The sequence below is a fragment of the Girardinichthys multiradiatus genome, chromosome 13 (assembly GCF_021462225.1).
Source record: "Girardinichthys multiradiatus isolate DD_20200921_A chromosome 13, DD_fGirMul_XY1, whole genome shotgun sequence".
In the NCBI taxonomy this organism is placed as follows: domain Eukaryota; kingdom Metazoa; phylum Chordata; class Actinopteri; order Cyprinodontiformes; family Goodeidae; genus Girardinichthys; species Girardinichthys multiradiatus.
The window spans coordinates 281,721-296,879 of NC_061806.1; the positions used below are offsets into that span (position 1 = coordinate 281,721).

A 15,159-nucleotide genomic window follows, 5' to 3' on the forward strand; every position below is an offset into this window, starting at 1 on the left:
TTACATATCTATATTTGTTATGTATTCTTACTGCATCTAATAATTCCAAATCTACTATTGTGTGTGGGAATATCCATGGATGTATGATTGATAATGGTAATATTGAACTAACATTAATATTATCGATTTGAATTTCTGCAGTTTTCTGGTTTATGATCCAACCCAAACTTTGTATGTTATTTGTCTTCTTCCCAGCATTGTTCTAACACTTCTTGTGTTAGATGGTTTTGTTTATGCCCTTTTCCATTTGACCAATAGTTTAAAGCTAAATGATTCATTTGCATGCTTGATGGTGGTTCTACCATTTCCTCTAATAACCATCCTGTTAATGTTCCTGATGCTCCAACCCGATTTGATTTCTAAGGCTCCTCCTCCCCCTCTCATCGTGCCCGCGCATCTTGACGCTCCTCTCTGTTGCTAAGCGCGTTGCGTGGCGGAGCAGTCAGGCTTTCTCCGCCGCTTCTTACACCTTGCGCAGGCCAACTGGACACGGCTTGATGTGCCGTACTGGCCGGAGTTGCTGAACCAGCGCACTTTTTCATCGTCTCCCCTCCCCGTGTCTGTCATGCTGAAGATGATGGCTGGCGGCTAATTCCAACTTCGGACTGCTTTGTTTTTCCTTCTCAGCAGCGCACTTCATTGGTGAGTGTTGGTCTTTGGTGCACGTCTACGCGGTCACCTGTTCTGCTCCACAGGTAGGACAAGCTGGCCTCAGCTAGAGATCCAGCTGCTGCTACATTAAATGACAGACACGGAGGGAAGAATCGGTAAAGCAGGGCTGAAACTGACGTATTATTTCCAAACAAAACGATAATAGAAGCTTGAACAAGAACTTATTTGGTCAACATGTCCGCCGATATTAGTTATAGTTGTGTATCGAAGTGTGAAATCTAGCGACCAACCTGTCACCTTCATCTGAGCTGCTAGTATTGTGTGCATCAGCTGTTCCTATTAAAATGCCACCCGGCGCCCAACAGTGATCCCTGGGGCACTTGGATTATCTGCTTCGGTTTATTTTAATGTGTGCTGACCGTGACCTTCATCACACACACAAAATAATCGTGTCAGAATTCATTTTTCAACATAGGAAATTATATTTCAGTGCAGGCTGTGTATAAAAGGGATGCATGGTGGGAAATAATTTACAACCTGCACCACGATGGAATGTGGAGAAATTAAAAGCGGTGTTGAAAACATTAGATACTCTAGGTCAAGCTGACTCCATAAGGTCGTAACCTCTTAATTCTCTTAGGTTTTGCCTTCATACCATTATTCCTAGTTCAGAATGCACTCTGTGCAAAGAGCCTCAAACAAGCCTGAGTCTTTCTGCTTTGGTGAATGTGGAGCTAAAAATATTCTCCTCAGAATTTTACACCCAGTCAGGCTGTCTGGCGTTGTCACGTCTTCCCGTGTGAGATGCTTAGCAGATCAGGAGTTGTGCAATGTCAGGTGTAGAGAAATGAACTCCCAGATTTTAATATTCATTTCAGCTCCAGGGCAGCTGCTTTCATTTGTGCTTTTGGTCTTTGTTAATTGATTTTGCATAAGGTTGCATCTTAAAAAATTCAGTTTATAGTTTTAGTTCAGTAATAACACGTGGTTGCTTTTTTTCTTCTTCTTCTTATTTGCTGAATTTAACATAGTTTTTTTTTACTTGGACCATTAGACACAACACTTGTGCGGGGCGGGGATGAGCGGCTGCCCGGACCTTACAAGTCAGGTGTGCAGAGCTGCAATTTTTATGCCGTCTTCTTCAGGCAGTGGAGAAAACTGTCTTTTCTTTAGGAATTTCTGGCTTGGAATATTTGTCTGCAGAAGCTCAGAAAGAAAGATCTTATTTTGGCCGATTTATGGTTGATGGACACACGAACATCAGCTCGTAATCAACTTTGTATCCTGGATGTAGCCCTTTATTCTGCTAGTGAGATCAGGACATTCACCTGCATGGTCTCCCCGATGCAACCTGTTGAAGGTTACAGGTAAAGAGAACAAATGGGGGTGCGTGGCACAGTTCTGTACTTTGATGTCAGGGAGATTCCAGCTATGACTCCTCCTTCCTGGGGCTGTCCTGAAAGTAGGTTGATGCTGTGCATTCTGGGATTCAGAGTTCTACCAGTCTCTTTTGTTTGTGTAGTTCAGTGGTTGTTCTCCATCCATGGCTTGGTCCAACACAATAATAGTTCATTACATTTAATAAAAATGCACAGTCTGTACATTACGGTCAAAAGTGGTAGACACACTTTCTCATTTAATGGTTTTCTTTGTTTTCATGACCATTTACATTGTATGTAGCGTCTCACTTAAGGCTTCAAAACTGTGATTGAACACATGAAATTAAGTAGCAAATAAAAAATTGTAAAAATAACTTGAAATATGTTCTATATTTTAGATTCCTTAAAGTAGCTGCCGTTTGCTGTGATGACTGAAATATTAACCTCTGGCTGTCTCGTGAATCTCTGGGAAGTTCTGTCAATACTCTTTGCAAAACCATTTCAGGTGACCACCTCATGAAGCTCATGGAGAGAATGCCAAGAAAGTAAAGTAGTAATAAAAGAAAAGGGTGGCTATTTTGAAGAATCTAAAATATAAAAATGTTTAGTTATTTCACACTTTTTGTTTACTGTCTAATTCCATGTGTGTTCATTCATAGTTTTGATGCCTTTAGTGAGAATCTACAGTGTAAATATTCATGAAAATAAAGACACCCATTATGTGAAAAACTGTTTAAAACTTTTAACCTGTGGTTAAATCTAATGCAAAATAAAAATAAATCAGAGATGAATAACTTCTCATGATGTGAAAATGCTTAATAAATACAATGTTCACCTCTCACCCTTTATGACACCAGTTTTTTAAAGCCAGGTGTTAAACACCAGTGTTTTATCTTTAGTGATGCTTTTTGGCTTTCCTGTATACCCATCACTTAATCTTCACTGATATCGTAGATAATCTGTAACCAATTCAGTGTTTTCCCCAGCGATGGTATCTTTTGGGGAGCTAGTAGCAGTAAAAGAATTGGTTGCTTTAATCAATATAGATGGAGCATAATTTATTAGTTAATAAAACAAACACTTGTTGTGATTATGAATATATTATTTAATATTTAATATTAATACTTTAATATTTTATTAAATAATATTTAGGTCTGTTAAGAGTTGTCCCGTGAATACCAGCCTAGTAAGGCGGTGGTATTAGGACAAAATTGAAAGGGATGAGCCAAGCTCTGGCATTATTGAACAGCAAAACTCTGCACACACACAGAATGAATTCAAACAATTTCTTAAAATACAAGAATTTATTAACAAAAATAAGTCAACTCAAAGTCAAACATATTTCAATTAACAAACTCTTTACTATGCTAAAACAATCCAACTAAACTACCAAGCAGAATGAAAGAATAATGAAGACCAACTATATTCACAATGAACAAGTAAATCAAAGATGTTTGAAAACTATGACCGAAAGAGTGATGCAACATTACCATGCAATATTTATGTTTGAGAACCAAGGATTATCTTGAAGTATCTGGAAATGAAGTTAATTTAGTCTTGGAACTAACTTGAGCAATAATTGGTATACCTTCAAACAGCCATTCACAATGCAAGATCATATAAAACATTATTTTAATAAAATTTTAAAGAATGATTTACTAAATAAAGCCAACCTTCTGGATGACTGATTCTCAACGGTGTTTAATTAGCTGGCTTTATTTATTAAAATAATATTTTAAGAAATATTAAGGAAATATAAAAATAATATTTAAGGAAATATTATTTTGAATTAGAACCAAAGCTTTCTGGATAAATGGTGTTTAATTAAATATCATGTTTAGTAAAATAATATTTAAGGAAATATTATTTCTTAGATTGGAAACCAACAACCTTTCTGGGTAAATGACCTTCAGCTGACTCATAAAGTGGGCGAGCACGTGTTCTTAGCTGTTAGCTAACAAGAGAAGCTTATAGCTGGTTACCAGAATCAAACACATACCTTTAAAATACCACTAATAAAAGGGTTGAAGTGCATAAGCATGGATGGCACGTTATGGCCGATATTCTTTTTAAAAACCACCCTTTAAATAAAGTTTGTCTTAATTTTTAAACACAACACAGAACACATCCTTAGCTGAGTTTCTCAACACCAACAAAAACAAACGTCATTGATTGAACGTTATTTAGATTATTTAACTCTAAACTAATCTTCTCTGCCCAAAAATAGCTTTTTACTTGAACCGTGCTGAGGAGAACTTTCTGGGGCGTCGAGGGAAACATCCACGTGTGGGTAAACAAAGGGTTAGCTTGCAGCTAACCTCCGTAGCTGTGGGAAAGGGCTTTTAGCTGGCCCGGCTGAAATGTACGACAAAGGCATGTTTGGCCTCTTAAGTGGCTACAATGCGGCGGGGTAGCTGTCGCTACCTGGACGTGCACGCAGGAAGGTGTGCGATGCGGTCCTGGCCTTCTTTTCCAGGCTGCTTCAATTAGGGCTGCTTCTGGAGGCATACTTTGTTGCATGTGATCGTAGTCACTCTGGATCCAAGTTGAAGAGTTATGTTTGTTTGCCTGCAAGAGACATTAGCGCGTTGTCCCTCCTTCCAGCTCTGTTTGTTGGAACGAGGGGTTTTATTCAAACAGTGACGTCACGGGGAGTCCGCTGTTACTCTCGTCTTGTTCCTGTTCTTGGCTGCTGGAAGTAGATTAATGCGATTTATTTTGAAAGTTCCATTCAGGAACTTTCAGAAAGTCGGGAGGTGTTTCAGAAGGACACCCAGGGGACAGCCCGGGACATGCTGGAGGGACTATGTCTCTTGGCTGGCCTGGGAATGCCTTGGGATTCCCCTGGACGAGCCGGAGGAGGTGTCTGGGGAGAGGGACGTCTGGGTGTCTCTACTGAGTCTGCTGCCCCTGCGACCCGGTCTCGGATGAAGCAGAAGCCGACGAGTACGAGTTTTTGAAAGTTCCACAAAAGTTCAAACTGGCCTTTAAATATTATAATCCATGGCTGGACCCAACACACTATACCAATGTCCAGCTTTGTTTTCTTTATCTGTCTTTCTCTGTCTGTTTCTTTCCATCAATTAATCAATCAATCAAAGTTTATTTATAGAACACTTTCCAACTATCCAAACAGTGCTCAAAGCGCTTTACATGTTGAGAATTTTAAAGCAAGAAAGAATAAAAGAGAAAATAAAATACAGTAACAGTATATAGAAACATGGTGAAAAGAGTAAAAAAGATATAAAGGTTTTTGAAAATGTATAAAAAGACGGGTAAGCTGGAGCAAGGCCCTCTCTCTATCTCTATCTTTGTCTCTGTTTCTCTCCATCTTTATCTGTTATACATGTATTTACATACATACTTACTTACTTACGAATGTCACTCTTGAACAACCAGGAGGAGGTTTCCCCTCTGACAGCCAAACCAAGTCAGAACATCTCCCAGTGACATGTCAATTTGTTTTGCACTATTTTCTATAGTTGGTTACAGAGTAGGAGAATAAGTGCTGCCTTCCTTACAACTATGGGGGCGTTTAAAACAGGCAGATATTTTAGCTTGTTTTGCAGGTGGTTGCAACATCTTGTCTGCGTCTTTTGGTGGGAGTTTGCGTTCACCTGTATGTGTCGCATATTCGTCTGCTTTGGTCCCAGTGCCTTGTTCAAGCTAATGTTGTGTTGTGTGCTGCTGTCAGTAATTGCTTTTGGCAAAGAACATCTGGGTTTGACCTTGACCAAATACAGGGATATCATGTGTTCCCAGCACGTAACATTATAAGCAGTGTTATCTGTTTAAGCAGTGTTATCAGTTTATCTGTCAGTGGTCACAATACTGATTGATACGTGTAAATACACACACCCAAGCAAAGTACAGCTGCAGGAACACATGATCCTTATGTCAAATCAGAGTTAACGGCACATGAAAAAGAACAGACAGTGAGCAACAAGTGTTCAGAGAATTCAAGCTTTCTAAGAAAATGTTCTACTTCAAAGATAAACATGCCGATTCAGCAGATCTGCTTCTTTGGTGGAGAATTTGCAAAACTTGGCTCTTTTGTGGTGATCTCCTTTATTTTCTGTTGTCCATCTAAGTTGGAGTTGGCTGTAATTAGTAACAACAGGACGAATCTTTAAAAAAAGATTTTAAATCAGGCACAAACTTTCAGCTGTGGGCTCTAATGGCTATAAGGCGAGGCAGTTCTCTTAAAAGTGTGTATTACTTCTCCTGTTTAAAAAAAACTGAATAATTCATTCAGCTTCCTGTTATTTCTTAAAACAGCAGAAATATATATAGTGCAAAATACACAATTTCCTTCTTAAAGGTTTTTCCAGTTTTTGCTTCTTCTGTCAGCTCAGTGGTTTAGATAATCAAACAGATTTTTCTATCAAAGATAACATGGGTAAATACAAAATGCTGTTTTGAATTATTGCTTCATTTATTAAAGGGGGAAAAAACTATCCAATTTAACCTGACCCTTTGGGGCAGGTGTGGCTGACTTACCAAAGTTACTCAAGAAGATCAAGTTACTAAAGGAGATCATAAATGAACCAATAACAACTTGTACAGCGCTGCCGACCTCACTTTCCTCAGTTAAGATCAGTGTTCATGATTCAACGATACGAAACAAACTGGGCAAATGTGGAATCCATCGGTGTGTTCCTTAATTAAAACCAATGCTGAAAAGAACATAAAACCTGTCTTACATATGCATGTAAGTACTCTTGTTTTAAAACTAAAGGAGCTGTTTAGGAAAAACACCACACTGACAGTCAAATCAAAGAAAGAAATTAATCCTGGTCTGAAAGAGAATGTCCTGCCATCAGTTTGTCACCTTAAGGTCATTCTCACTCCAGATATACAGCAGGATGATGCTCCAAAGCACACCAACCAGTCCAGAACCGACAAAATGAACAGTGTGGTTTGGCCTAGTCAAGGTCCAGCCTTAAAGCTGATTGACATACCATGGCGTGACCTTAAAGAAGCCACTCCAGTGTGGCTGAATTAACAAAATTCTGCAGAGAATAGTGGGCCAAAATTCTTCCACAGCAATGTAAAAGTCCAGCTTTAGATGTTCAGTTTTTAGATGAAACATTCAATTGTGACAATAAAGTAAAGCAGAAGAATTCCAAAAGTATGTATATTTTACGTATATAGTCTGCTCACGAGAGCATAAACATTAAAATGCTATTAAATTAAATGTAACTAAAAAGACAAAAAACACACTAAATGTAAATATTCAAAACGATAGAAAGTCTTCAGCTGCTTTTTAAAGACAACATAAAAACAAAGGAAGCTCATTCTATAGTGCAGGTGCAACTGTCTGAAAGTGGGGGCAAATAGTTTTTCACATCTCTGAATAAACATGTTGGTATAAACGGCAATCTAAAGGGGTCCAAAGCTGGCAAACAAAAACACGAAAATGGGGCAGAACTGACACATAAATCTTTATGGGACCACAGTCAGCTTTATGCTCCTATTCAAACCCAAGCTAATATTTGGTCTTACAGATCGCAGCTACATTGCCCACTCTGATGTCCCCCAGGCAACCTGCTGTCTTCTGTCACCCTTGGGTGAATCATCTGGCTTCCTCTCTCCCTGCATCCTGCTCTTTCTTGGAAACCAGACCACATGTCACCTAGGTTAACATAGATGAGGACAGACAGATGATGACGTCGCCTTGCACGAACCTTCTCGTCACATCCATTCTGATTGTGTAGCAGAAGAAGTGATAGTGTGACTGGTTGCTCAGCTCATTATTACCAAGCACCTCACCCCACCCCCTCCCAATACTTCCTCTTTGTAAAAAGAAGCAAAGGTTATTGGCTTTGTTCTAGCTTAGCAGCTTATCTTCATATGCTATCTCACTGTTTCTCATGAAAGAGCAAGGAAGAACAGAGAAAGTTATATATGTATTCATATCTAAGCAGGATATACTGTAGAAGTGACTCCAGTGTTTTTAGACTGAACGTGTCAGAGACTGATTATTATTATTGATTACTGGTTATCAATGATCTTTGAAATCTTTCACGTCATAGGTGACATGGGGAAGATTTCTCGGTCAGATTTGTTTACATCCGATCATCATTTTGTTATGTAGTTATGAGGAATATTTCCTGTAGCTTTGTCCATGTTGATGTGTTGACAGAAACATCTAATGGAGTTACTGACTAATCTCAGGGAACATACAGGTTCCTTCATATTTGTAACATTTGTTTGTACCTCTGGTAAAAACAATGCATTAAAATAAGTTCATGTTTTATAATAGTAGCATAATCTCACATAGAAAGTTTACCCCTAACAATTTCTAATACATAAACAAAATTTAAGCATTTTGTCATTTATGTTGGGGAGCTAAATTTGTAATCTTGGACTTCCTGTTTCCCAGGACTATAAATATGATAGGACCTAGGGGAGCCTTTCTCTTAGCCACTCTTGTGGCATGTTAAATTTAAGTGAGGCAGATGTTTGTGTTGATCTTCATAAGTCAGAAGGCTACTACAGGGAAATATATTCTCACCTACATTTGCCACGTATCTACAGTCACATCAATAATTTAAAAAGTTTTAAATGATGGGAACTATTACAAACAAGGCTGGACAAGGACCCATATTTTTCTTGTCACCGTGCAGGATGGTTAGTAACATAAAAAAATCTTCAAAGTTTACTGTTGGAAAGCTGCAGTGTGAGATTATGCCATAACTGTGAAAAGTTATGAATCTAAGTTCTAAAAGTGGTGAGTATTTATGTAATCTACATTATATACATTTCCAAGGCCAATAAACTGGCATTATTTGCTGATTCTGATCGATTTAAGAGAAAAAAGACAAAAAATATGCTGTTGTTTCTTTGATAAAAGTAGCAGTTTTGAATCCAACCAAAAGTGAAGGAATTACAGAGTTATCACTATTTAGACTTCAACCATACAGGTGAATCTCAGTAAATTAGAATATGAAGTTTATTTATTTTACAAATTGAAACCAGAAAATAAAACAGGAAGTGAAAAATGAAACACCCTTTGACAGCACATGTGCTTTTCTGCATTCTGTAAAACACTCTGTAAAATGTTAGGAAAATACAATTTCTGGACAGGAATAAATTAAGACACCCTCATAATTATTACCACTACTACCAAATTCACAAATCAGGAGCATAATTAGAACATTGTAAGGGAGTTTTGCCCTGTTTAAACCTCAGACATTTAATCTAGGGTGCCGCCAACTATTAAAGTGAGGTCGAACACCATGGTAAGATTGAAAGAGCTGTCTGAGGCCTTCAGAATGAAGTTTGTTGGAGCTTATAAGTCTGGTAAGGGATTTAAACTAGTCTCAAAGGAATTAAACAGTGGCCATGGCACTCTTTGGAAAAAAGCTCTACAAGTGTGGGACCTTCAAAGCTACTGCCAAAATGCCCAGGTCTGGCAGTCCAAGCATATTCACCCTGAGATCAGAACGCAATATGCTAAAAGAAGTCCCCAAACAATGTCATCACAAAACCCACAGACGGCTCATGTGAAGATGTGGAAGCGTGTGCCTGGAAAATCAGGAGACTCTGCAAGTTTATATTTCTTAAAGGTGTCTAAGGAGAAAAACGTTGCTCTTTAAAAAAACAAGAAGGAAAGACGGAAGGTTGCCAGAGAGAACTTGAGGGAGGGGTGGTTGAGGAAAAGGCAGGAACAACTTAAAAAAATTCAAGCCAAAGTAGAACTATATTTTGCAAGATGACATTGAATCCACCTAGGACTAGCTAAATAAAAAAGGGAAGATCTGTCAAAGACTAGATCTTGATCTGATTAAGGTTCTGTACAGTGGCTTGAAGCAGACCGATGTTTGCACCCCAGCCATGGGTTACAACATGGATGAACATGGACTCTGAACTGTACATAATCAAAGGCCGGTATGAACTTTTATGGAACTTTCAAAACAAATCACATTAACCTACTTCCTGAAGAGTCAGAGCTGAACAAAAACGCTGTTTTTCCAACATGTCGCTCTCAATCAAAACGGAGGGACACAGCACACGTGAGTTGTGTCCTTGCTGGCAAGAAGGCATTCTTCATCTTGGATCCAAAAGTGTCTAAGATCACGCCGATTGTATGCAACAAAGATAATTATTGATTTGCTGTTAAGAGTACCCAGCATTCATTCGTAAAAGGGATGTAATAAGACAAGTGTGGCTTGACTTTTCTTCTGAGGCCTACAGAAGCAGCATGGGTACCAGAGAACTTCCCCACAGCAGCCCTAATTGAAGCGGTTTTTGCCACAACCTGGAGGAGGTATCGGAACTGCAGTTCGGCCGGCTGAATACAGCCACCCTCCACAGCTGCTGAGAGTAGCTGCAATGCTAGTCACTTTGTTAATGCCCACACGTGGTGACGAGTTTTGCTTTCCTCAACTTGTCACCGACAGGACATCTTTACCTCAGCACGGTAAATGTAAGAGGTGGTGTTTGGGCAGAGAAAATTAGTTAAGATGAAATATTCGGAATAATATTTATTCCATGACGTTTGCTTTTGTTTGTGTTGAGAAACTCAGTTATCCAAGTGTTAGCAGACTAGCTGCTCAGCTAACGATGTGTTTTGTGTAATGTGTTGTGTTTTAAAGATGAGACAAACTTTATTTAAAGGCTGGTTTTTAAACACAGATTGGCCATAACGTGCCATCAATGCTTATGCATTTTGTTTCTAATTAATGGTATTTTAAGGTACATGTTTGACTTTAAGGAAGCTATAGGCTTCCCTTTTGTTAGCTGAAACCGCTAACGGCGAGCATCGGTCAAGACAGGGGTAACAAAAATAATATTTCCCTAAAAAATTATTTTACTAAAGGTGATAGCTAATTAAACACCAGTTAAGAATCACTTACACAGGAAGGGTGTTGGTTCTTATTCAAAATAATATTTCCTTAATAATATTTCCTTCAATATTATTGTACTAAATAAAGACAGCTAATTAAACACCATTCAGAATTAGTGATCTAGAAGGTTGATTTTATTCGGCAAATCTTTCATTGAAATATTATTTTACTGAAATAGTGTTTTATCTGATCTTGCATTGTGAATGGTTGTTTGAAAGTATACCAATTATTGCCAAAGTTAGTTCCAAGAATAACTTAACCTCGTTTCCAAATTCCTCAAGTCCTTGGTTCTCAAACATAAATAACATTGAATGGTAATCTTGCAGAATTTTATTGGCCATGGTTTTCAACCATCCTTGATTCACTTGTTTATATTGTACATAGTTGGTCTTCCTAATTCTTTCATTTTGCTTGGTAGTTTAGTTGGATTGTTCTAGTATAGTAAAGAGTTTGTGAAATATGTTTGACTTTGACTTTGAGTTGACTTGACTTATTTTTGTTAATAAATTCTTGTATTTTAAGAAATCGTATGAATTTATTCCATGAGTGTGCAGAGGTTTGCTGTTTAGTAATGTTAGAGCACATTTCACCCTTTTCGCTATTGTCCTAATACTCCAGCTTATTGGACTGGTATTCACAAGACACTTAACAGATCAAGTTATTATTCAATAAAATATTAAAATATTTAATATTGAATAATATAATCATAATAATAATTACAACACCAAGGTCAGCAACTGTTATATTACTCCAAATGTGATTTTCCAAGGCCTTTTTCTCTTCCTCTCGGTGGAAAACACGCATTTTCTCTCCCTCCCTGCTGATCCCTGCTTCTGCTTTTGTCTGTATTTTTCTCAGAGCCTCGCTTTGCATGTCCTCCAAACTTGTAAATTATGGATTTGGTCAGCTGGAGTCTCAACGTAATTGGTCAAAAAAAAAATTTTCCTACGGGAAGACAGGGTAAAGGATACCTTCTTGTCCAGGCGGGACATTCTTCTTTGGATACACAATGGATTCTTGGCAGCAGTGGAAGATTGTGTGCCTGACTACAATGTCGGTCGCGGACGTAGAAAATGTGGACATATTTGGACTTTGATAACAGAATTTCTGCTTTTTGGAGTTGGTGGTTACCTGGCTTATCGAGTGATTCGCAAAACGTGGGCGGCTGTTCAAAGCATTCCAAAGCTTCCTGCAATGTTAGATGGAGTCTAGAGCGATCAACACTCAGACTGAAATGTTAAGAGAGCAGAATCGCAAGCTGGACACGATTCTTGAACAGAATCACAGCCTGGCAGCGGTTGGACTCAGAGGTTAAAGGATATAATCATGGAGAAGTTGTACGCTCCAGATCTGTGGAAAATACCAGAAATTTGGCTATTTGGATTCGCAATTGAAACATACCAGTAAAACTCTTAAGGTGGTTGGAAATTCACAACTGCCTGAACCACAACATTTTTTGTTTTTCTAAATCTGTCTCCCCAATATGTCCTTGGCAACTTCTGCTAACTGGCTATCGACAAAATATCTCCTGGATGTTATATAAACACGACGCTCTTCCCCAGCGCTCCCCTACTAGCTGTGTGCCGATAGGACTATGCGGCCGATTGATAAAACTTCCACCTCTCTTCTCAAGGACAATGGCGCTTCTATCAGTGTTGACAGTCTAATTCTTGCAAACACACTCAGACTTATATATTCGCACCCTCAAGTTTCCACCGTACCCTTGCTGAATCTTTACTTATGTGTGTGTTGCTTACCCCTGCTGAGGTTTTTTTGTACTACTTCAGACTCTATTCTTAGCAGAATAGAGTCTGAGATATGATTTTTTTCCCCTCCTATCTTACTTTACCTAAATGTGTGATTTCATTACTTTTCATAGATTTTACCAGTGAAAACCAAACATTATTATTAACTTGGACTTTAGCTGCTCTTACACCAATGACCCAGCTTTCTTAATTAGATTACTTAGTTCAACTTCAGCACCAGTAAAAGCAATATATTATTAGCACCTGAAAATGTGGATTATAGCTGTTTTGTACCAGTGACTCAGCTTCACTAGTTAGAATTCAGTGGAATGATGAGACTTCTTAGCACAAGATGCTTTCCCCTACATAGAGGACGTAATGATATAATTACCTCTTTAGAAAGATTGGTTTAGAACCAGCTCTTACCAGTAAAACCCAAAGGATTATTAATGTTATCTGTATCATTGTAATATTGACCAGAGATTTTTAGATTTCTCAGAAGGATTCATAGATTTTTAGATTTCTTAGCATTTGATTTGTTTTTCTGTGTTTTTTGTGATTGTATTGTAATTGTATGTACAGCGCTTTGAGTGTCTTGTTACTGAAAACGCTATATAAATAAACTTACCTTACCTTACGTTACCTTAAATGCATTGCCTATAATAATAATAATGCAGGAAAACTATGGATAAAATGTAGGGCCCACATTGGTCTTATTGTGTTGTGAAATTTGGACAGATTTTCTTAATACCAACTGAATACCCAGCTAAGACCTATGTTGGCTAGGCCTCAGGCTGTTGGAAGAGGAGGGCTTTGTGAAAGAAGGTTCAAAGTCATACTGTCACTTGTAAGAACTTCCTTCTCTATTAGAATGATTCATGAGGAAATTCTATTAAAACGTTATGAAAGTTTGCTGGTTGAGGGTTATTTAGGTTGTTGCAGTCTGCAACTTCCCCATTAAATGTTTCTTTCTTCTTTACTCTGCACCTTTAGAATGAAATGAAAAACATTGTAAAGACAATTAGGAATAGGGCTGCACTATATGTGGCAAATTAATCATTATCACAATATCACTATATGCAGCAGGAGCTGCTTGGACTGCAACACATTTTTGCACATCTTTGCTATCCTAGAAATATACAGGTCCTTCTCAAAAAATTAGCATATTGTGATAAAGTTAATTATTTTCCATAATGTCATGATGAAAATTTAACATTCATATATTTTAGATTCATTGCACACTAACTGAAATATTTCAGGTCTTTTATTGTCTTAATACGGATGATTTTGGCATACAGCTCATGAAAACCCAAAATTCCTATCTCACAAAATTAGCATATCATTAAAAGGATCTCTAAACGAGCTATGAACCTAATCATCTGAATCAACGAGTTAACTCTAAACACCTGCAAAAGATTCCTGAGGCCTTTAAAACTCCCAGCCTGGTTCATCACTCAAAACCCCAATCATGGGTAAGACTGCCGACCTGACTGCTGTCCAGAAGGCCACTATTGACACCCTCAAGCAAGAGGGTAAGACACAGAAAGACATTTCTGAACGAATAGGCTGTTCCCAGAGTGCTGTATCAAGGCACCTCAGTGGGAAGTCTGTGGGAAGGAAAAAGTGTGGCAGAAAACGCTGCACAACGAGAAGAGGTGACCGGACCCTGAGGAAGATTGTGGAAAAGGGCCGATTCCAGACCTTGGGGGACCTGCGGAAGCAGTGGACTGAGTCTGGAGTAGAAACATCCAGAGCCACCGTGCACAGGCGTGTGCAGGAAATGGGCTACAGGTGCCGCATTCCCCAGGTCAAGCCACTTTTGAACCAGAAACAGCGGCAGAAGCGCATGACCTGGGCTACAGAGAAGCAGCACTGGACTGTTGCTCAGTGGTCCAAAGTACTTTTTTCGGATGAAAGCAAATTCTGCATGTCATTCGGAAATCAAGGTGCCAGAGTCTGGAGGAAGACTGGGGAGAAGGAAATGCCAAAATGCCAGAAGTCCAGTGTCAAGTACCCACAGTCAGTGATGGTCTGGGGTGCTGTGTCAGCTGCTGGTGTTGGTCCACTGTGTTTTATCAAGGGCAGGGTCAATGCAGCTAGCTATCAGGAGATTTTGGAGCACTTCATGCTTCCATCTGCTGAAAAGCTTTATGGAGATGAAGATTTCATTTTTCAGCACGACCTGGCACCTGCTCACAGTGCCAAAACCACTGGTAAATGGTTTACTGACCATGGTATCACTGTGCTCAATTGGCCTGCCAACTCTCCTGACCTGAACCCCATAGAGAATCTGTGGGATATTGTGAAGAGAACGTTGAGAGACTCAAGACCCAACACTCTGGATGAGCTAAAGGCCGCTATCGAAGCATCCTGGGCCTCCATAAGACCTCAGCAGTGCCACAGGCTGATTGCCTCCATGCCACGCCGCATTGAAGCAGTCATTTCTGGAAAAGGATTCCCGACCAAGTATTGAGTGCATAACTGTACATGATTATTTGAAGGTTGATGTTTTTTGTATTAAAAACACTTTTCTTTTATTGGTCGGATGAAATATGCTAATTTTGTGAGATA

The 15,159-nt window shown here is 38.8% G+C and overlaps 1 protein-coding gene across 2 annotated transcripts in view; it reads left to right on the forward strand.

Annotated features, from left to right (window-relative positions):
- The first annotated feature begins 394 nt into the window (after positions 1 to 394).
- pkib (protein kinase (cAMP-dependent, catalytic) inhibitor beta) overlaps positions 395 to 15,159 on the forward strand; it is a 47,188-nt gene continuing 32,423 nt past the window's right edge. The window contains exons 1-2 of one of the 2 annotated variants that reach the window (XM_047383035.1): positions 395 to 642; positions 1,667 to 1,720. The gene's annotated coding sequence lies outside the window, so the exon portion shown is untranslated. The remainder of the gene's footprint in view (positions 643 to 1,666; positions 1,721 to 15,159) is intronic. The other variant, XM_047383034.1, reaches the window with a different exon arrangement.